General features: G+C 38.4%; 1 long non-coding RNA gene across 3 annotated transcripts; it reads left to right on the top strand.

The window, feature by feature from the left end:
- The first annotated feature begins 10649 nt into the window (after window positions 1–10649).
- Window positions 10650–14557, top strand: LOC123091790 (uncharacterized). Of its 3 annotated transcripts, none has more exons than XR_006443498.1 (3): window positions 10650–10911; window positions 11445–12439; window positions 13402–14092. It is a non-coding gene; the product is annotated as an uncharacterized lncRNA (long non-coding RNA). The 3 variants fall into 3 exon arrangements; XR_006443499.1 differs by having other exon boundaries at window positions 10652–10911; window positions 12345–12439; XR_006443497.1 differs by lacking the exon at window positions 13402–14092 and adding an exon at window positions 14241–14557 and having other exon boundaries at window positions 10656–10911; window positions 12345–12439.
- Window positions 14558–25049: the final 10492 nt, after the last annotated feature.

Here is a 25049-nt window from a genome sequence, read left to right as displayed (position 1 = left end):
TCTTTTGATTCTCAATACAATGATCTCTTGGAGATCCATATGATGTAACTCTTTTTGTGGTGTGTTTGTTGGGATCTGATGAACTTTGAGTTTATGATCAGATCTATGTTTTTATCCATGAAACTTATTTGAGTCTTCTTTGATCTCTTATATGCATGATTGCTTATAGCCTCATATTTCTTCTCTGATATTTGGGTTTTGTTTGACCAACTTGATCTATTTGTCTTGCAATGGGAAGAGGTGCTTTGTGATGGGTTCGATCTTATGGTGCTTGATCCCAGCGACAGAAGGGGAACAAACACGTATGTATTGTTGCTATTAAGGATAACAAAATAGGGTCTATTTCTGCATAAATATATCTTTTCTACATCATGCCATCGTTCTTATTGCATCACTCTGTTTTTCCATGAACTTAATACACTAGATGCATGTTGGATAGCGGTCGATGTGTGGAGTAATAGTAGTAGATGCAGGCAGGAGTCGGTCTACTAATCTTGGCGCGACTATATAATGATCACTGCCTGGATATCGTCATGATTATTTGAAGTTCTATAAATTGCCCAACAGTGATTCGTTTACCCACCATTTGCTATTTTTCTCGAGAGAAGCCACTAGTGAAATCTATGGCCCCCGGGTCTCTTCTTAATTATATTTGCCTTGGCGATCTATTTTTATTTGCTTTTATTTCAGATCTATTAAACCAAAAATACAAAAATACCTTGCGGCAATTTATTGCTATTTATTTCATCTCGCATTCCCGCGAGATCTATTTATCCAATCTACTACAATTTTGTCTATCTTTTTACCCGTGAGGATTGACAACCCCTCTCTTATGTTGGGCTGCAAGTATTTGTTCTTTCTGTGCAGGAGTTGTTTACGTGGTGTTGCGTGGTTCTCCTACAGGTTCGATAACCTTGGTCTCATCACTAAGGGAAATACCTACCATTATTGTGCTACATCATCCCTCCCTCTTTGGGGAAATACCGATGTAGTTCAAGCAAACATCAAAAGGAATTTTTGGCACCGTTGCCGGAGAGACATCATCAACATCTATCAGGTTCCTAATCACAAATCTCATCTCCTTGCAATTTACATAATTTGCCATTTGCCTCTCGTTTTCCTCTCCCCCACTTCACAAAAATTTGCCGTTTTATTCGCCCTCTTTTTCGTTCGTTGTTTTCTCGTCAGATCTGTTTTTGAGTGCAATCTTGTTGCGTAGTCACAATGACTCAAGAGAACACCAAGTTGTGTGATTTCTCCAATACCAACAACAATGATTTTTTAGCACTCCGGTTGCTCCTCCCGCCACTAGTGCGGAGTCTTGTGATATTAATATCGCTTTGGTGAATCTTGTTATGAAAGATCAATTTTCCGGTACTCCTAATGAGGATGTCGCGTCCCATCTTAACACATTCGTGGAATTATGCGATATGCAAAAGAAAAAAGATGTGGACAATGATGTTGTAAAGTTGAAATTATTTCCGTTTTCTTTGCGAGATCATGCAAAAATTTGGTTTTCTTCTTTGCCTCACAATAGTATCGATTCTTGGGATAAGTGCAAGGATGCTTTTATTACTAAATATTTTCCGCCCGTGAAAATTATTTCCCTTAGAACCCAAATCATGAATTTCAAGCAAATTGAACATGAGCATGTTTCACAATCGTGGGAAAGGATGAAATTGATGCTAAGGAATTGCCCAACTCATGGGTTAAATCTTTGGATGATCATACCAAAAATTTATTCGGGGTTGAATTTTGTTTCTCGTAATCTTTTAGATTCCGCCGCGGGTGGTACTTTTATGGAAATTACTTTGCGTGAAGCCACCAAATTACTTGATAATATTATGGCAAATTATTCACAATGGCATACGGAAAGAGCTCCTACTAGTAAAAAAGTTAATTCGGTTGAAGAAATTTCTTCTTTGAGTGAAAAAGTCGATGCTCTTATGAAATTGGTTGCTAATAAAAGTGCTCCTATTGATTTTAATGATTTGCCTTTGTCTACTTTGATTGATCAAAATAGTGATGCCATAGATGTGAATCTTATCTCGCGAAACAATTTCAATGACAATGCTTATAGAGGTAATTTTAATCCTGGGCATTTTCATAGTAATTCCTCTAATAATTATTGTAATTCCTATGGTAATCCTTCTTATAATAATAGGAACACCTCTGTTCTTGAGAATAATATTAAATAATTTATCAATACTCAAAAAGTTTTCAATGCTACAATACAAGAAAAGTTGAATAAGATTGATGATTTGTCTAGAAGTATTCATAGAATTTCTCATGATGTAGAAAATCTCAAGATGAAAATTTTTTGTGCCTAAGGTTGAGGAATCAATTAAAGCTCTTTATGTTTCTATGGATGAAAGTAAGAAAAGAACCGCTATGCTTAGAGCTAGAAGAGAATTTTTAGAAAAAGCGTTTTCTAGTGATTGCTTTCATAAAAGTGATGAATGTCTTAAAATGATTGGTGTTTCTTCTATTGATTCCTTTTTTACTAAAATTAAGATTGATAATAAAGGGACTAAAGAAGAGTCAACTTTAGCTAGAAGGCATCCCGATAATTTGGAGGGTGAAAATCTTGTTGAGAAAATTGATAAAAGTGGGTTTGAAGAGGTCAAGACATTAACTAGTGGTGTGTCCACTCTTTTGGATTACAAAGACTTTAATTATGATAGTTGCTCTTTGATTTATTGTATTTCTTTGTTGCAATCCATGATAAATTCACCCCATGCTTATGAACGAAATAAAGCTTTTACTAAACATATTGTTAATGCTATGATGAAAGCTTTGGAAGAAACGTTGGAATTAGAAGTTTCAATTCATAGAAAATTACATGATAAATGGGAACCTACTATCAAAGTCAATATTAAAAATTATGAGTGTTTTGCTTTATGTGACTTGGGTGCTAGTGTTTCTACAATTCCGAAATCTCTATGTGATGTGCTTGGTCTTACCGATATTGAAGAATGTTTTTTGAATTTGCACTTGGCAGATTCTACTATTAAAAAGCCTATGGGAAGAATTGATGATGTTCTTATTCTTGCAAATAGGAATTATGTGCCCATAGATTTTATTGTTCTTGATATTGATTGCAATCCGTCTTGTCCAATTATTCTTGGTAGACCATTTTTACGTACTATTGGTGCCGTGTTTAATATGAAAGAAGGCAATATTAAATTTCAATTTCCACTAAGGAAGGGTATGGAACACTTCCCTAGAACAAGAATTAGGCCACCATATGAATCAATCATGAGGGCATCATATGGATCTAGAAACAAAGATGACAATACTTAGGTTCGTGCTTTATGCCTAGCTAGGGGCCTAAAACGATAGCGGTTGTTGGGAGGCAACCCAATGAATAAAATTTATTTTTGTCTTTTGCTTTCTACTCTTGAGTGTTTGCAAAATTATGCTACTATTATGATTGTGTTTTTTGTGTTTTAATTAGTGTTTGTGCCAAGCAAAGCCTTTGGGGTCATGTTAGGTGATAGTTGATTTGATCTTGTTGAAAAACAGAAACTTATGCACTCAGAAAAATAATTTCCATAAATCACAGAAACGTGCTTTTGCTCTGAATTTTTTACGCAAGATTGATATACAAATTGCCCACGTCTTCCTAATTTTTTCAGAATTTTTGGAGTTACATAAGTATACAAAGTTCCCAGATTGCTACAGACTGTTCTGTTTTTGATAGATTCTGTTTTCTTTGCGTTGTGTGATTGTTTTGATGATTCTATGGTTTTCTTTGATGAGTTTTTGCCATAGAAAAGTTGGAATATAGTAGATATAATGCAAGAATAAAATATGAATGGGTTTGCAACAGTACTTATAGTAGTGATTTTTTTTCTTATACTAACGGATATCATGAAGTTTTGTTGAGTTTTGTGTGATTGAAGTTTTCAAGTTTTGGGTGATATTACGATGGATGAAAGAATAAGGACTAAGAATAGCCTAAGCTTGGGGATGCCCATGGCATCCCAAGCTATTATCCAAAGAGAAGCAAGCAACTAATCTTGGGGATGCCCAAGTGGCATCCCCTCTTTCTCCTAACGACCATCGGTATTTTACTCGAAGCTATATTTTTATCGTCACATATTATGAGTTTTTCTTGGAGCGTCTTGTATGATATGAGTCTTTGCTTGCTTTGCTTTTTGTTTTAAGTCATGAATCCTTGCTGGACACACCTATTTGAGAGATCCAAAATTATGCTATGACTTGTTAGAATTGCTCTATATGCTTCACTTAAATCTTTATGAGCTATGGAATTGTTGTAGTGCTCCACTTATATCTTTTTGAGCACGGTGTGCTTTGTTATTTTTGAAGAAATGCTCTCATGCTTCACTTAGATTTATTTTGGAGTTAGTAAAAAAATAAGAAATTCTCTCTTGCTTCACTTAGATTATTTTGAGAGAAAGAAATATGATGCTCATGATCTTCACTTATATTTGTTTGAGCTTATTAAAAGCAACATATGAAACTCGTCCCAAAGTGATAGATATCCAAGGACAATATAATAAAAACTTTCATGAAGATCATTGGACAAAATAAACTTGATTCTTTGTAATAGTTTTGAGATATGATGATATGATATGTGACTCATGTTGACGAGTAATTGTGCTTTAGTAAGAATATTGGTGTTAAGGTTTGTGATTCCCTATGCAAGCACGAAAGTCAATAGTTATGCAATGAAATTACATCCTACTTGTGGTGCATTATTCGGTGTTAGTTATGCTTAATGCTTGCTTATGAGATTTTTCATTTCTTGGTTGGGCGCTTCTCAATCTTTTTTGCTAGCTTTCATTTGCACTAAGTATGATCACTACTTGTGCATCCAAAATCCTTTGAACCAGTTTTGCCTTATGAGTCCACCATACCTACCTATATACGGTATTCTTTTGCTGTTCTAAGCAAATTTGTATGTGCCATCTCTAATTTTCAAAATAAACTTCTCTTTTGTGTGCTCGTACCGCTCATGAAACGGTAGGGGGTGCTAATATATTTCCATGCTAGATGTGTTATTCTCACAATGAGAGTTTATTCACTTGTCATTGCACGAGAGTACGACATAGGTATTAGGGATGCCCAGTCCCGAAATTAAAAATGAATTTACTTTATGTTGTCAAATAATAAATTCCTTAGAAAGTGTTGGTATGGAAGGCATCCGTGAATACGGCTAGCCATGGAAAGTGAAAATATGGTTGAAAAAGGAATGAACTTTATTTTCTAATTGGGAACCGCCTATGATATATCTAGCATGGAAAGTATTGGGGACTACTCGATCGTTTTCGTTGACAGTAAAAGCATGTCACCCAAAAAAATTTATCTCTATTTTTTTTGCTTTGAGCTCTGGCACCTCTACAAATCCCTACTTCCCTCTGCGAAGGGCCTTTCTTTTACTTTATGCAATTTTAATTTTTTTATTTGAGTCTCCATCTTCTCTTATAAAGCACCAACTAAGGGGCACTCTGATCGTACTTGAGCATAGGGTGTAGCTAATATGCGAGTGTGTTTCATCAATGGATCAATGATTGAGCATAATGGGCTAGGGATAACTTGCTTTAGCGTTGATATTTTTGAAAGACATGGTTGCTTGTTGATATGCTTGAGTATTAAAGTCCTCATGTCAAAACTAGACTATAGCTTTGAACCATATAAAAGTCCAAATTTCCATGCTATAAAGAAAAGAATGTGTGATGAACATGTTACGTAGCATTCCACAACAAAAATTCTGTTTTTTTTATCATTTATCTACTCGAGGACGAGCAGGAATTAAGCTTGGGGATGCTGATACATCTCCAATGTATCTATACTTTTTGATTGTTCCATGTTGTTATATTATCATTCTTGGATGTTTTACAATCATTGTATAATCATTTTATATCATTTTTTGGTACTAACCTATTGACATAGTGCCCAGTGTCAGTTGTTGTTTTCTGCTTGTTATTTACATCGTAAGAAATCAATACCAAATGGAGTCCAAACATAGCGAAACTTTTTGTGGAATTTTTATGGACCAGAAGACACCCAATGGGCTAGAGAAGCACCTGGGGGGTGCCCCAAGGGGGGCACAACCCACCAGGGCGCGGCCCTCGGTGGCCTCCCGCACCGCCTCTTTGCTCTATAAATACCCCAATATTCCAGAAACCCTAGGGGAGTCGACGAAAATCAATTCCAGCCGCCGCAAATTCCAGAACCACCAGATCCAATCTAGACACCATCATGGAGGGGTTCATCATCCTTCTTGATGCCTCTCCGATAATGCGTGAGTAGTTCATTGTAGACCTACGGGTCCGTAGTTAGTAGCTAGATGGCTTCCTCTCTCTCTCTCTTTTGATTCTCAATACAGTGTTCTCTTGGAGATCCATATGATGTAACTCTTTTTGCGGTGTGTTTGTTGGGATCCGATGAACTTTGAGTTTATGATCAGATCTATGTTTTTATCCATGAAAATTATTTGAGTCTTCTTTGATCTCTTATATGCATGATTGCTTATAGCCTCATATTTCTTCTCCGATATTTGGGTTTTGTTTGGCCAACTTGATCTATTTATCTTGCAATGGAAAGAGGTGCTTTGTGATGGGTTCGATCTTACGGTGCTTGATCCCAGTGACAGAAGGGGAACCAACATGTATGCATCGTTGCTATTAAGGATAATAAGATGGGGTCTATTTCCACATAAATAGATCTTGTCTACATCATGTCATCATTCTTATTGCATTACTCCGTTTTTCCATGAACTTAATACACTAGATGCATGTTGGATAGTGGTCGATGTGTGGAGTAATAGTAGTAGATGCAGGCAGGAGTCGGTCTACTAATCTTGGACGTGATGCCTATATAATGATCATTGTCTGGATATCGTCATGATTATTTGAAGTTCTATCAATTTCCCAACAGTAATTCGTTTACCCACCGTTTGCTATTTTTCTCGAGAGAAGCCACTAGTGAAATCTATGGCCCCCGGGTCTCTTCTTTATTATATTTGCCTTGGCGATATATTTTTATTTGCTTTTATTTTCAGATCTATTAAACCAAAATACAAAAATACCTTGCTGCAATTTATTGTTATTTATTTTATCTCGCATTCCCACAAGATCTATTTATCCAATCTACTACAATTTTCTCTATCTTTTTACCCGTGAGGGATTGACAACCCTCTCTTACGTCGGGTTGCAAGTATTTGTTCTTTGTGTGCATGAGTTGTTTACGTGGTGTTGCGTGGTTTTGCTACTGGTTCGATAACCTTGGTCTCATCACTGAGGGAAATACCTACCGTTGTTGTGCTGCATCATCCCTTCCTCTTTGGGGAAATACCGACGTAGTTAAAGCAAACATCATACGCCACTTCACTAGCCATGGCTTCACTGCATCACGACTCTGCACCAGGCCCGTCTGCACCGCCCAACACCAACGTCAACTCCGCTGCTCCAACATCTTCACCACCATGGAACGAGTAGATATTGTATGTCTTCAAACCTTTTTGGTCCTTACTGACAAAAGGGAGAAGCATATGAGTTGATAGTCTTCAAGCGGGTCCATATGGGTCAGTTGCTTAATTTTTTGCTAAGTTCTTACAACTCTCGTTCTTGAAACTATGTGCCTTTTGAGTTGTAACACTTAAACGTGATGGTCGTCTGCCACTTTTGCTGCTACCTTATGATGCGATGATAAATCCCGCATGAAGTCATACTGCAGACGCCCATTTCTCATTGTGCATGTCATTATCTTCATTATTCTTATGTATGCATGATGAATTGTCTTCATATGTTGAAGAGGATCTCCACAAAGTAAAACCTGCCATGTGCATATGCATTCAAAGGCAAACTACTTATATGCACATCTTCAGGGGGAGCCTTTTTCAACCTATGAAGACAATACCCAAGAACTTTAACTTTCACATACTTTTATCCCCGTTGAAAACTTCAACCAGTTTGTCATCAATCACCAAAAAGGGGGAGATTGTAAGTGCATCTAGTGCCACCCCTAGTTGGTTTTGGAGTATTGACGGAAAACATGGTTGAGGGACTAATGTGTTTGTGAGAATTGCAGGATACCACAGGTAGTAGTCCCTCCTTGATTCGGTTTACCTACCAGAGATGACCCCTAAAAATGTATGAAGACATTAAAGACAATGGTGGTTTGTGAAGACATTCACAATGATGATAATGACTTGTGAAGACATTCACTTGAATACTATGGAGTGCGAATACATAGTTTGTTTTGTAGTTTCCTTTTTTTCTTCATTGAGTCATAGGAACCACCGCACTGTTAAGCGGTGTCCAAGTGAACAAAGTCAGATGACCGAAGTGATGCTCAACCAAAATCATATGTCTTCGAGCAAAGACAATGAGAGCAAACCTTATCCAGAGTTGGATGAGTCAGCTTTGCTTGTAGCCCAATCCCGGTTGGCGCGTGTGTTCGAAATCCGACCGTTGGACACGTGTCAGTTCCTTAGTGACCCAGGGTCATTTTGGACATATCATTGTTGGGGAACGCAGTAATTTCAAAAAAATTCATACGATCACGCAAGATCTATATGATGCATAGCAACGAGCGGGAGAGTGTTGTCCACGTACCCTCGTAGATCATAAGCAGAAGCATCAAGTGACGCAGTTGATGTAGTCGAACGTCTTCGCGATCCAACCGATCCTAGTACCGAAAGAACGGCACCTCCGCAATCTGCACACGTTTAGCTCGGTGACACCCCTCGAACTCTTGATCCAGCTGAGGTCGAGGGAGAGTTCCGTCAGCATGACAGCGTGGTGACGGTGTTGATGAAGTTACCAACGCAGGGCTTCGCCTAAGCACTACAACGATATGAGTGAGGTGGAAATCTGTGGAGGGGGGCACCGCACACGGCTAAACAATGTCAACTTGTGTGTTTTAGGGTGCCCCCTGCCCCCGTATATAAAGGAGCAAGGGGGAGGCCGGCCGGCCCTATGGCGCGCCAAGGAGGGGAGGAATCCTCCTCCTAGTAGGAGTGGGATTCCTCCTTTCCTAGTCCTACTAGGAGGGGGGAGGAAGGAGTGGGAGAGGGGAAGGAAAAGGGGGGCGTCGCCGCCCCTCCTAGTCCAATTCGGACTCAAGGGGGAGGGGGCGCGCGGCGTGCCCTGGCCGCCCTCTCTCTATCCACTAAGGCCCATCTAGGCCCACTAGTTCCCGGGGGGTTCCGGTAACCCTTCGGCACTTCGGTTTTATTCGAAATCACCCGAAACACTTCCGATGTCCTAATATAGCCGTCCAATATATCAATCTTTATGTCTCAACCATTTCTAGACTCCTCGTCATGTCCGTGATCACATCCGGGGCTCCGAAGTACCTTCGGTACATCAAAACACATAAACTCATAATAGCGGTCGTCATCGAACGTTAAGCGTGCGGACCCTACGGGTTCGAGAACTATGTAGACATGACCAAGACACGTCTCCCATCAATAACCAATAGCGGAACCTGGATGCTCATATTGGTTCCTACATATTCTACGAAGATCTTTATCGGTCAAACCACATAACAACATACGTTGTTCCCTTTGTCATCGGTATGTTACTTGCCCGAGATTCGACCGTCGGTATCTCAATACCTAGTTCAATTTCTTTACTGGCAAGTCTCTTTACTCATTCTGTAATGCATCATCCTGTAACTCATTAGTCACATTGCTTGCAAGGCTTATAGTGATGTGCATTACCGAGAGGGCCCAGAGATACCTCTCCAACAATCGGAGTGACAAATCCTAATCTCGATCTATGCCAACTCAACAAACACCATCGGAGACCCCTGTAGAGCATATTTATAATCACCCAGTTACGTTGTGAAGTTTGATAGCACACAAAGTGTTCCTCCGGTATTCGGGAGTTGCATAATCTCATAGTCATAGAAACATGTATAAGTCATGAAGAAAGCAATAGCAACAAACTAAACTATCATCGTGCTAAGCTAATGGATGGGTCAAGTCAATCACATCATTCTCTAATGATGTGATCTCTTTCATCAAATGAAAACTCATGTATATGGCTAGGAAACTTAACCATCTTTGATTAACAAGCTAGTCAAGTAGAGGCATACAAGTGATACTCTGTTTGTCTATGTATTCACACATGTACTAAGTTTCCGGTTAATACAATTCTAGCATGAATAATAAACATTTATCATGATATAAGGAAATATAAATAACAACTTTATTATTGCCTCCAGGGCATATTTCCTTCAGTCTCCCACTTGCACTAGAGTCAATAGTCTAGATTACACAGTAATAATTCTAACACCCATGGAGTCTTGGTGTTGATCATGTTTTGCTCCTGGGAGAGGCTTAGTCAACGGGTCTGCAACATTCAGATCCGTATGTATCTTGCAAATCTCTAGGTCTCCCTCCTTGACTTGATCGCGGATGGAATTGAAGCGTCTCTTGATGTGCTTGGTTCTCTTGTGAAATCTGGATTCCTTTACCAAGGCAATTGCACTAGTATTGTCACAAAAGATTTTCATTGGACCCGATGCACTAGGTATCTTTATATTTACTAATTGGAAGCACTAATTGAGGCTCCATGTTAATCCTCAATAACTAAGAAAATTACCCCTTCGATCTCGCAAGTAACTATTTACAGCCGTCAGATGAAATACAATAGAAGTCCCCATCTGTTGCCCCACTTGGAGGCGCCTTCAGCCAATTCTTCCACGACTGCCCAAGAGGACATCTCCCTAAAAAAAGACATCTCCCTCGGCCCTAGCAGATTCCACCCCTCCATCGATCTTGCCCCAGCGAGGCAGCGACATGCCGTGGAGGGATCCCTAGCGCCGCTCCTCCTCCTCTCCAGTTTCCACATCGGGATTCCTTCTAATAAAGATCCAAGCAGTATCTTCTTGATGCCCTTCCTCTCCAACCATTGAATCGCCTCTGCCCCAAAGGTACGTTATGATATCCAAGTGATTGGAAATCTGAAATCAATCCTTCCTCTCTGGCTCTCCCTAATATCTTTCTTTGTAACCTTTGAATCTCCTTAGCTTCCATGTCCTAAGTACGCTGCAATCATGCATCTATTTTTGATCTTACATGAATATATCCCGTGATGAATATTGTTTGATGGGAGAGCCATACCGATGGTAGTTTGAATTAATTTAGTTGGCCACCACCATGGACGATACTAGGCATTCCACATGCCCTCGACGCAAGATGCCCACCAGAATGAACCCCATGCTACAGTTATATTGATTGAGGTGGACAAGCCTGAAAAGTTTAGGGAAGCTTCAAGGTACAGGTAGATGTATGTTGCCTATGTACAATCCTATAGTTTATTTTATTTGCAAATTGTGCATAGTAATAAATTTCTACAAGAAGATGCAAAATAATTGATCGCATATAGCCTGCGTGCGAACATACATGTCCTAGATCTGTTTATAATAATTTCGTATTACTGAGATTTTATCATGCTATTAAGTAGTGCCCTAGCAGGAAACATACTGTTGCTGCAATTTTTCTTTTGGCATGCAAGGGCTGAAGTCTGTTGAATTCAGGTACTGTTGCTGCCATTTTTCTTCATCTAATTTTCTCTACTATTTTTCAAAATGATACAATGGAATTTCATTATGTGGTTGCAACCGTGATAGTAAACTGTCATAAAAGTTGGGAAAGAAATGACATCACTGCTCACATAACTCAGACTAAATTCGCTTCTCATGTTATTTGATAGTGTGATTTTTATCACAGTGAACACCACCACCACTGCTTGGCCACTTCACCACCTACCTCTAGCCGTTCAGTAACCTACAGGTCATGCTTTGCAAATTATCAGCCTTCGTCGGTTGGTTATTTGTTGTTTATTTTGCTCACCACTATTTCCGTGTTATTAATTGGAGAAAGTATGATGTATCGCTTATCCATACTGTTGGTGTAGCCCAGACAACGGTCTGTGATGCAAGATCCTTGGTTTTCAAATGATTGATCTCCATGTAATTCAGATTTATGGTGGCATAATACGCATTGATATTAACACATTTCCTCAACTAAGTTTATGATTGTCTTCAGTCCCTACAATAATTTATAGTGCAGGCCGCAGATATGGTTAGTGCAATTCCAACTCCATAGAGAACTTACTGTAAATGACCGATTCCGTGGCTTACTCCATCCAGAGGTTTTGCTTTTTCTTCAGTCATCCATACCTCAAACCTGATAGTGCTTACTAATTTCGCAAATATCTGGTGCATGTACATCCCTTCATATGAAACCTATAAATTACTTTCTTTTAGGAAATACTCTAATTGCAGAGATTTATTCTTTGTTAATGGCTTGACTAATTTGGATTACTCTTATATTTATTTTCTCTATCGTGAATTTTTCGCAGGTACGAGTAAATATTGGTTCTTTGACATTGATCCTTAAATTTAATAGTACTAATTCAGAAGATGGGTGCATAACGATATCATCGGATTAATCAAGGTATATTGGTCTATCAAATATACTACTGGTACATATCAAAATGGTCTATCAAAATGTTTCTTCAGTCTAATTCAGAGTGATAATCTCTGTGGTACGAGCCTACAAATTGAGCGAAAGTTAGTGTCATTTTACCAAATCGAGTTTTCTAACAAATTCCTTCTCTCACAAATGGAATTCAAGAAAACTAATAATTCTTTCCATGTGTCCAAGTAAGCAACATAAGTCTACATACATTGCATCAGGAAATTTCCTGAATATCTACTGATAAATATTTTGACTGTATTTCATAGTAATTAGATGCTTTATGTGTTGTAATCTAGATGCTAAGTTAGTAGACGAGACATCTTGATGGTACCTCATCATCAATGAATGCTATTGTTCACCTAGGGGAAAACGTTCTTCATCAATGGCTATCACAATTGCTGGCAATTTCTTTAATATTTCCTTACAATTACTTAAATAAAACCATTTGACTTGAGTAATCGAGGAATGTCGTAAACAACTTGAAAAGTGTAGTACCAATTACAAACAGAATTTATGATATTGAATTGATGACAGACCATGCATCAACGGGATCTGGAAAGATATTTCTTACTGTAGTTATCATGACAGTGATTTCTTCAGTATGTTTCTTCAGCTACCGTTTCTGTGAAAATCCAAGCAAGAGTTTTGCACCATTAATTTTATATGCAGAAAAGAAATAACAAACTTGATAAAATTACTGTACTGTGAAAGACTACTCTTATATTCTGCACTTCTCCAACACATGTCATAGGAAATATGCAGCTACTTATGCAAGTTTGCTTTATGAAGGTTATCACCTTCAACCATTTAACATGCTTTTTATATTGCACATTATGATGATTCCGTAACAGTGTCTGCAGTTAGTTTGTTGTCATCCTTTTCCATGACAAAAGTTTGATATTACATTGTTTTTCTCCATATCCCGCATTGAACAACAGTACCACAAATACAATCATAAGGGTAGCGACTAAGGTGTGCTTTCCCTTGGTGATTGTCCGAGGGTAGATTTTTTATTTCCGAATTGGCAAGAAAGGTCCAACTGACAATAAAAGTCTATAATGGTGTTTCCGCATCTACTAGGAGACTGCTTTTCACTATTTTCAGTTGACTCCACATTGTTTCTGTCCTGAACCTGGAAGATATATGCTCCTTAATGCGCAGCCTGGGTCTTTTCATTGTATTTTCGCGAATATACAAAGATTACGTATCATTTCATTGATACGAGTGAAACAACAAAATTCGGCAATGCACAGAGCCGCCGACACGAACCTGCTTGGTGCGCAATCACAAGAGCAGAACAGAGAAGTGGGTTGCTCAGCCCACAACATCACCGGCAGGATCACATCCTAAATGTATTGTATTTTCTAGATCCATATTAGTACCTACAAAACCTACATATTATATTCAAGTTTAACCTACTAGAATTTTTCAATTGGATTTTTGTTGCAATATTTTTAAATTTATCAAGCTTTTATTTTCATGAGCACGAACTTTCAACCTGTAGTATACCTCGACAGGTCAACCCAGAACCATTATATTTGTCTCTTCTATCTATAAGACGCCTGCTCATATCATTTATGTAGATCTAAAGCTTCAGCCTTTGTGCCAATATATTTTTTAACTGTTGTAGTGTTGTCTCTCTTTCAGAAAAGCTATGAAACCATGTTGTAGTCCATGCATTGCTACCTTATTAGTTAGACCTGAAAAGGGACCTGAATGTATATCTTTTCCAAATTAGGCTAGTCTTTCCTTATCGTCATTTGGTTCTATTTTTCAGATTATAAACTACTTTTTCATTTGGGTATGGACGTGGGTGGTATCATTTTCACAGGAGCAGCGACTGGACATGCATCAATAACTCACATGCTACTACAATGGACGGCTCTACAACATTTTCTTTTAGATGTACAACAATAGAAGGGAAATGTGCATGTAGACAATCATGTGTTTGACGATCATACTTCTAAGTCCTTACTATAACAACATGAAGTTAATCAGCATGATGTACTTATGTTGTTGTGATCAAACATGTTGTCATGTTTTAAATGCCATCTAATGCAACTTGAGACCACATGCTCTGTTTTGCAAATTAAAGCTGAATTAACTATGATACGACATAATTTCATCTCTTCTTCTCATTTTCGAATTTGAACTATCCATGTTAGATCTCCATGTGAATGTGTGTACCATAGATTTTTTACTTAAACCTGTCAGTGTACGTGTACAATGCAAAAGAAAAAGAGGATCTTCTACGTTATGCAAGACCACGTGTGTGAAACTAAAAGACCACGTGTGCAAAACTGAAACAACTCTATTCTTGAAATTAACCTGATTCCAAATATAATACATCTTCAATGAAGGTTACAACAGTTGGTGTAGCTATGCAACAACAAATACCAAATAAGAACCTAAGAAAGCAATACAAAATTAAAGACTAACCAAACTTCTTACCAGTAATTCACGGGTTGCGACATAGTTCCAAACTATATATATTTAAAGTGTACAATATGAAGTTTCAAATTAAAAGATGTAATTCCTTTTTTTTCTACCCAAATGATAAGTACCACACATGTGGCACGAAGCACTCCGGCCCTGACGTCTTTTTACAACTAAAATTGCCATCTGAAAAGAAAAAACAAACCCCAAAACAAATTAAACTTGTCATCCAAAAAGAAGTTGCCATGCTTCCTCGCATCACTAAACTTGCCGTAAAAAAATTCAGAGTTGGCATGTGTTCGTGCCACACATGTGGCACTTATTAGGGTCATTTTTCTAGAGGTAAGTGGCCAACCATGAAAAACCATATATTAAAAATTATATTTACCAGTGAGGATAAATTGCAATAGTTTTATAGTTCATATGTTACTCGAGTTTAAACTAGCCCGCGCGGATGCATGGGTTGATGACTAGTGACACCTAGATCGGATATGAACTCCTTCATCCAGACTCCTTCATTTGCTGCTTCCAAAACAGCTATGTACTCCGCTTTACACGTAGATCCCGCCACGACGCTTTGCTTAGAACTGCACCAACTTACAGCTCCACCGTTCAATATAAATACGTATCCGGTTTGTGACTTAGAGTCATCCGGATCAATGTCAAAGCTTGCATCGACGTAACCATTTACGACGAGCTCTTTGTCACCTCCATAAACGAGAAACATATCCTTAGTCCTTTTCAGGTATTTCAGGATGTTCTTGACCAATGTCCAGTGATCCACTCCTAGATTATTTTGCTACCTCCCTGCTAAACTAATAGCAAGGCACACGTCAGGTCTGGTACACAACATTGCATATATGATAGAGCCTATGGCTGAAGCATAGGGAACAACTTTCATTTTCTCTCTATCTTCTGCAGTGGTCGGGCATTGAGTCTGACTCAACTTCACACCTTGTAACACAGGCAAGAACCCTTTCTTTGCTTGATCCATTTTGAACTTCTTCAAAACTTTATCAAGGTATGTGCTTTGTGAAAGTCCAATTAAGCGTCTTGATCTATCTCTATAGATCTTGATGCCCAATATATAAGTAGCTTAACCGAGGTCGTTCATTGAAAAACTCTTGTTCAAGTATCCTTTTATGCTATCCAGAAATTCTATATCATTTCCAATCAACAATATGTCATCCACATATAATATTAGAAATGCTAGAAAGCTTCCATTCACTTTCTTGTAAATACAGGCTTCTCCAAAAGTCTGTATAAATCCATATGCTTTGATCACACTATCAAAACGTTTATTCCAACTCCGAGATGCTTGCACCAGTCCATAAATGGATCGCTGGAGTTTGCACAATTTGTTAGCATTCTTTGGATTGATAAAACCTTCGGGTTGCATCATATACAACTCTTCTTCCAGAAATCCATTCAGGAATGCAGTCTTTACATCCATTTGCCAAATTTCATAATCATAAAATGCAGCAATTGCTAACATGATTCAGACGGACTTAAGCATCGCTACGGGTGAGAAAGTCTCATCGTAGTCAACTCCTTGAACTTGTCAAAAAACTTTCACGACAAGTCGGGCTTTGTAGATAGTAACATTACCGTCAGCATCAGTCTTCTTCTTGAAGATCCATTTATTCTCTATGGCTTGCAGATCATCGGGCAAGTCAACCAAAGTCCACACTTTGTTCTCATACATGGATCCCATCTCAGATTTCATGGCCTCAAGCCATTTCGCGGAATCTGGGCTCATCATCACTTCCTCATAGTTCATAGACGGTGATTTGTGGCGAGAACGAAGTTTTGAAGACCTTGGTCGCAAAGAGGAAAAATAGTTGAAGACCTTCACCGCACCTACCGTAAAGTTCAACCTGAAGGAAGGATCAATTAGTCCAACCGCACCAAAGCTTGACCTAAAGAAGAAGGGAAAGATAGAAGAATTTGAACCACCCAAAGAAGTTATCAGATTACCATCGCCAAGACCAAAGGACTGCTTCCAAGCCTTCAGCAAGCTAGAGATAGTATCAACCATCGAAGTATCTCCAATCAAGACCCCCAAGTTGCTTGTCACCGAGATCATAATCGACCGTGACACACAAGTGTCTCTAAGAGGAACTATGTCGAAGACGAAGCTAACCCAAACCCATTCTCTTTAGTTGGCCTGAATCTCGGGGACGAGATTCCTTTGAAGGGGGGTAGATCTGTAACATCCCTATTTTCGGAATGTTTTAAGAAAAAGTTTACCAAAAATCAGGGCGAGAAAATTTCATTTGTTTTATTTGGTAACAACGCTTAAATTGAACTTTTATAATTTGGAGGATTTAATTTGATCTAATGCGAACCAAAATTTAAATTGAATTTGTTCTTCTCTTTTAGTTGGGTTTTGTTTTTCTCCCTTCAGCATATTAAATTATGTGCATTGTATTTTGGAACTTCTTTTGATTGTTGCTTGATCTTCTATTCATTTTCTAGATTTTTCTTTTAGAAAGTCTAATTCGATTCTTCTATAATTTTCTCCTAGGATAATTGTTTTCCATCTCTCTAACTATGGGCGGGATTATCTAGACTCAATCTGTGTCACTCTTTTTTTATCTAACTCCATTTCTTTCTCAACCGAATGGGCCAAAGGCCCAAAGTCCATCTCCTCTCTTTTGTTTTCTTCCTTTATTTTCCACATGGGCCTTAGCCCATTTAATTTATACCTCGTGGCTGAACCATTCTTCTTCACCTACATGTACATCCATTAGAGAAACCTACAAGGGAGACATCATGAGAGGAAACGGCAGCACCTTCCTTTAATTCCCTCTGCTTGACTCTTCCCTTCCTTATTTCTCTTTCTCTCCACTTGCCCATCTCCCACCGCCAGCCCAGGCGCTTCATCTCCTCCACTCACGCACGTACAGGTGCACAACATTAGCAGAGAAGAGCAAACATACATAAAACTTACACCCACCACGCACCCCTCCTCTAATTCCCTTAACTCTCCACCATTCTCAAATCCGTGAGTATATATATGTGTGCCTCTGCCTCCTCTTCCATTCCCGCACAAACTCCTGCCTCTCCCTTCCTCGTTCTCTCCAGAACACTCTGCAAAGAAATGATGCTCCATAGATGCGATGTTCGATCCCGTTGACGCAGCCCATCTCCATCCAAACCCTTGCGCCCAGTTCTTCTTCTGCATACCATGAATCCGTTCAGAGAAGAAAGAACGTGATCGGTCGACCACACACGAAGAATTTCACATGTACGTCAACACTGTTCGTCGAGTTCTTCGCCTCGTTCTGTCAAACTCGGTGAGCAACTATCCAATTCCTTTTGTGCGACTTCAAAACATCATTCAAGTTATCTCCTAGACATCATAGTTCCTCCTATTTTTATCGTTGGGCGCGTTGATGCTATCCGTCACATAAACTGTAGGTCATGGTCATATTTCCATCATTTTTGTTCATCGTTTGATCTTGACCCCAGTAGAAGAAACGTTTATATGGCTGTAGCAATCCCATAGTGGAGTTAGATTACTTGTTTGGTTAATCGAGTTTTATTATAGATTTTTGGTTGTTGATCGGACTATTTATTAATATGTAATTTTCTTGTGTTCTTGATACGCGTAGGAGTGTGCACTAGCTATCTCATAATTTGTGTGTCCTATGATTTACTAGATTTAGTTTACTCTTGTTTAAATTGCAAAAATACTTGTACAGTGTCTCGGCTCGATAATTTGTGTTAGCACGTATTTCCCTTTTATGCATGCGTACTAATATTTATGAATTGTAGTCATGTGTAGTACTTTGTGTTTTTAATATAGATTGATTTTGAGTTACTAAATATCATATAATTTTGTAGCCATGTGTTATGCGAGTGTACAAGTGTTTGTGAATGTTTACCACATGTAGAAGTTGATTGGTGTATTTGATTATCATTGTTCGTACGTGCTTGGCGGGTGTTATTATTTTAATTAGATTTAGATCATTATTGATGAAATCTTTTATTTATTATTTTAGAAATATTTGGTATTGTTTGTTGTTCTATATTAAAAATGTGTATAGATTTCTAGTGATATTCTTCGTGCGTAGAACCTTGTAGAATTATTGTTTTTGCTTGATTTCTTTAATTATTAAATACTTGATGTATTGATTATTTAATTTTGATTAGCATGGTGATATCTTAGATATGGTTTAAATATTCATTTCCATCCATGTCGCATGTTTGTTCTATTGGTTCGAAATCATTGTCATGTCTATGATCGATGTTCACATTTTTTTTCATACGTGTTGTTGCATAGTTCTTTTATGCTAGAAGTCAAATGATATGCTTTCTTATTTGAGAACAAACCCATTGTGGTTCTTGTCGCATAATATACTATTGCCTAGATGATCCTCTTGTTTTGCAGATGTGTGTTATCCATTATTTTATGTGGTTGGTTGCTTCATGTCATGATTCAGAATTGTATTGTTATTGCTTGTATCATAGAATTTAATTTATACTTCTTGTTAATTATCCTAGATGTTTTGTTTACCTAGGATGGTAGTTGCACATGCTTAGTTGCTAGACATGCCATGTTACTACTTACTCAAAGTATAATGCATATTTTGGTTATATGGCTACATGTGGTATATCATTGCTAGTTTGTATACTATGTTCATGCATTGGTTAGCCTTTAATTGTTAGATATACATGATAGTAGTTTGTTGGTCTCATACATTCTTCTGTTGAGTAAATTGTGCTTTATCAATACTATGTCATGTTATTGTGATTGCATGATTAGGTTGTATAGCATGTGCGTAGCAATTCAGGTACTAGATCATGCCTAAGTTGTCTAGCTATCTATGTACTTGCAAGTGTATGGCGTACTAGATGGGAAATGCATGTCATTTTGTTATTCATGCTTCTATAACACATGTTGATTTGGTTGATGAGATGATCTAGTTGTATACTTTTGTACATGCTTAGTATGCTTCCATGTTCTCATTTATCATAACTAGCATGGTAGTGTTGTATGCTAACGTCGTGCTTGATCTTTAGGTCACTTGTTATCAACTAGGTTATCTCATAGTTACACGTTGCATTTAATTAGTAGCATATTTTGGTATCTCGTGTCATGATCATCTATGCTTAGCATCATATCTGGTTTAGCTTACTGTTGCATTTGTGGTATGCCTAAGTCTAGACATCAAGTCATGCTAGTTATATTTCATGTGTTATTATATTCCATGTGTTATAGTTGTACTTGTGTTGCTCATATATGCTTGACTTGTCTGATGTTAATGTTATGAGTGTTTGGCACATGTTGCATTAGCTCATCACATGATTAGGATAGTTTACCTTTCAATAGTTGAGTTGTGTCTTTCTCATATGCTTAGTGCACATTGTTGCTTTGTTGTTAATCATGTTGTGGTAATCTTTTTGCTAGAGGTCATTTGGATATTAGTTGTTTCCTTTATTATAAAGAGTGTCCTAGTTTAAGTGTCTTCTCATGGTCAGTCATATGTTTAATGCTTGTGTTATTAGATAAGACCTCTTCATGATTCTGTACTCACATGCCTTGTATGATGTGTCTGGTTATTTAATTTTCCAATTAGTTTTGTGATAGCATTGGTTTGTCTTTTGTCATAGAAATGCTTGCTAATAGTTATTATGATTGGTGTTTAGTCTTTGCCTATTGTTAACCATTATAAATATTTGGATACATCCAAATATTTACTTGTGGTTAATTATTAATCTTAATCATATCATGCCTGGATAGTAGTTCACTCTTTTGTTCCATGTCTTGTATAGTTTCTTGTTAATTGTTTGACAAATGACTTGGTTTGTTATAATAGAGTTGATCCTATTTTATATTAATAATGTTATAGGGTTAGACCTAGGTCAATTCGATTCATGTTGTTGAGTGATTTTTGATTGCTTAACTAGTATGGTTTGTAATGTTTGTTCGTTTTGTCTTACGGAACTATTGCCTTTTGAATTATTATATAGTTAATGTATATGTTTGACTACTATTGACCATTATAAATATTTAGATTCTATCTAAATATCTATTTGTGGTTAACTATTACCTTCATCATGTCATGTTGTAAATTGTGTGGTTAAATGCATAGGATGGTTCCTTTTCATGTGTGTTGATGCCATTGTGTTTGTTAGATAGTAGTTTCCTATATAATTTGTCGAGATGTGTAGTGGGCACTACTAGTGTTTAATTGCATATTCGTATTGGAACGTTAGTCTTGATCGCCAAGTATTTCTTAGTTGTGTCAACCTCAACCATGTCACTTCAATGAATCCTCTCTCTTACATCCAATCGTGCTACCTCATTTCGGAGTCTCCATCTTGATCAATATCTTGCTATCCTCCCACTCTTAAATTGTTTTGGATGTTATTTGGATTTGTTATTGCTTTGGTATTTATTTGTTTGTCTTTTGCTATCATTGCGAAGAGTAGGGAGTGGCGAGGTTGGACATGGACATAACCAGGTTGCCGAAGAAGGACTCAACAACGAAGGCATGCCTCCTTCTTGATCATACTTATCCTATGGTTTACAAAATTGCATTGAGTTTTATTGTTACTATATGCATGCTATTTTAATTCTCGTAGCTAGTGTGTCCATTGACACATTACCTTGATCCGCTTGTCGCCTATTTACTTGACACCTGAGTAGAAGTATAAGGTTCCGGTAGAGTAGAAATGCTTAGCCATGCTTATCACCCTATAGGTGCCTTGTTGAATGACCTCTGAGTCATTGACAGTTGAAACTTAACGCTGAGCTAGGCTAGTTGGCCTTTGTTGACCTTCTCTATCCTCTTCTACTCTGGGTGAAACTTACCATCTGAATACTGGTGCGGGTGACAGCTGAATCAAGGATTGAAGGAGCGATTGACTGCCCTTCACAGGTTGAAGGGGGAAATCAGTCGTCCGTGCCGCATGAGGCCTAATAAGTCTGGGATTTGAAGATTGTGATAACAGTACAGCCACATGCTATATGGACACTGGCTTGGTTAATTAGTTAGTTCACTCTTATTGTCGTCATCGCCGTACCGCAGATGGGATAGCTGCCTTGCGAGGAGTATCCTCGGCACAAAAGGGGGCCTGGACTGTGAACTGCGGTTACTTCCGTGTTGAAACCTAGTGGGCTTGGCACAGTAAGTTTGGTATAATGAAAGACCTCATCACAATCTCCCTGCCAGTATACCAAAAGATGTACTACGCCAGCGGCCACTGGTGGCAACAAGTCGGGATTGTGTCGTGTGGGTAAAGTGTACGACCTCTGCAGAGTGTAAAACTATTCGAATAGTCATGTCCACGGTCATGGACAACACATGAATCTTTCTTGACGTACGGGACCTGTCTTGCTTATTCCCTCTTTGCCCCTATTCTTGAAACCTATGAAGGACGTGAGTTGATCGAGGATCCTCACTTTGATGAAAGTTATTCTAGAGATAAAACATGTTTTCATCTAAAACTGCTATTAATCAAGTACTATGTTTTTTCAAACAAAATTAGCTTTTATGCAAATGAGCCATACAACCTTCCTTTGAAGCCACATGTAGCTATTAGGTCCTTCCCCGTGGGAGGTATGTTGAGTACGTAATGTACTCATGGCAATACTTTTGTTGAACAACAGAGTTCCATGAAGACAAAGGTGATGACTATGAAAACTATGGCGATTCGTAGGAGTGAGGTCACATGGACTACATCGACTGCATGTGGCTGAGATGGAGTCGCTACGCATTGTACTTTCAGCTGCTTTCTGATTGTAATAAATGTCATGAGACATTTCTCTATGTATGCCTTGTGGCAAGATATATTTAAACTTGTAATACCTTTTACGCATTGTGCGATGATATCATTTCGCTGTGTTGTCAACAATGATCCTGGGGTTGACAAATATACACAGGAGGGTCTGGAAGTTAATTCCAGGTTCTCACAGTATAGGAATCACAGGAACTGATTTCTGTGATGAACTACTTTCAATAAGGGAGCAGACACAGTTACCTCATCAAGTTCTACTTTCCTCCCACTCACTTCTTTCGAGAGAAACTCCTTCTCTAGAAAGGATCCATTCTTATTAACAAATGTCTTGCCTTCGGATCTGTGATAGAAGGTGTACACAACAGTCTCCTTTGGGTATCCTATGAAGACACATTTCTCCGATTTGGGTTCGAGCTTATCACGTTGAAGTTTCTTCACATAAGCATTGCAGCCCCAAACTTTAAGAAACGACAACTTGGGTTTCTTGCCAAACCACAGTTCATAAGGTGTCGTCTCAACGGATTTAGATGGTGCCCTATTTAATGTGAATGCAGCCGTTTCTAAAGCATAACCCCAAAACGATAACGGTAAATCAGTAAGAGACATCATAGATCGCCACATATCTAATAAAGTGCGGTTACGACGTTCGGACACGCCATTACGTTGTGGTGTTCCGGGTGGTGTGAGTTGTGAAACTATTCCGCATTGTTTCAAATGAAGACCAAACTCGTTACTCAAATATTCTCCTCCACAATCAGATCGTAGAAACTTTATTTTCTTGTTACAATAATTTTCCACTTCACCTCTGAAACTATTTGAACTTTTCAAATGTTTTAGACTTATGTTTCATCAAGTAGATATACCCATATCTGCTCAAATCATCTGTGAAGGTCAGAAAATAACGATACCCGCCGCGAGCCTCAATATTCATCGGACCACATACATCAGTATGTATGATTTCCAACAAATCTGTTGCTCACTCCATTGTTCCGGAGAATGGAGTTTAGTCATCTTGCCCATGAGGCATGGTTCGCAAGTACCAAGTGATTCATAATCAAGTGATTCTAAAAGTCCATCAGAATGGAGTTTCTTCATGCGCTTTACACCAATATGACCCAAATGGTAGTGCCACAACTAAGTATCATTATGAACTCTGCATATTTTGGCTTCAATATTATGAATATGTGTGTCACTACTATCGAGATTCAACAAAAATAGACCACTCTTTAAGGGTGCATGACCATAAGACATATTACTCATATAAATAGAACAACCATTATTTTCAGATTTAAATGAATAACCGTCTCGCATCAAACAAGATTCAGATATAATGTTCATGCTTAACGTGGCACCAAATAACAATTATTCAGGTCTAAAAAAAATCCCGAAGGTAGATGTAGAGGTAGTGTGCCAATGGCGATCACATCGACTTTGGAACCATTTCCCACGTGCATCGTCACCTTGTCCTTAGCCAATCTTCGCTTAATCCATAGTCCCTGTTTCGAGTTGCAAATATTAGCAACAGAACCAGTATCAAATACCCAGGTACTACTGCGAGCATTAGTAAGGTACACATCAATAACATGTATATCACATATACCTTTGTTCACCTTGCCATCCTTCTTATCCGCTAAATACTTGGGGCAGTTCCGCTTCCAGTGACCAGTCCCTTTGCAGTAGAAGCACTCAGTCTCAGGCTTAGGTCCAGACTTGGGCTTCTTCACTTGAGCAGCAACTTGCTTGCCATTCTTCTTGAAGTTCCCCTTCTTCCTTTTACCCTTTTTCTTGAAACTGGTGGTCACCATCAACACTTGATGCTCCTTCTTGATTTCTACCTCCGCAGCCTTTAGCATCGCAAAGAGCTCGAGAATTGTCTTGTTCATCCCTTGCATATTATAGTTCATGACAAAGCTCTTGTAGCTTGGTGGCAGTGATTGAAGAATTCTGTCAATGACACTATCATCAGGAAGATTAACTCCCAGCTGAATCAAGTGGTTGTTATACTCAGGCATTTTGAGTATATGTTCACTGACAAAACTATTCTCCTCCATCTTGCAACTATAGAACTTATTGGAGACTTCATATCTCTCAATCCGGGCATTTGCTTGAAATATTAACTTCAACTCCTGGAACATCTCATATGCTCCATGACGTTCAAAACGTCGTTGAAGTCCCGGTTCTAAGCCGTAAAGCATGGTACACTGAACTATCGAGTAGTCATTAGCTTTGCTTTGCCATACGTTCACAACGTCCGGCGTTGCTCCTGCAGCGGGTCTTCCACCTAGCGGTGCTTTCAAGACATAATTCTTCTGTGCAACAATGAGGATAATCCTCAAGTTACGGACCCAGTCTGTGTAATTGCTACCATCATCTTTCAACTTAGCTTTCTCTAGGAACGCAT

The sequence above is a fragment of the Triticum aestivum genome, chromosome 4B (assembly GCF_018294505.1).
Source record: "Triticum aestivum cultivar Chinese Spring chromosome 4B, IWGSC CS RefSeq v2.1, whole genome shotgun sequence".
Taxonomy (NCBI): domain Eukaryota; kingdom Viridiplantae; phylum Streptophyta; class Magnoliopsida; order Poales; family Poaceae; genus Triticum; species Triticum aestivum.
This window is presented reverse-complemented; position numbering and strand designations above follow the sequence as displayed.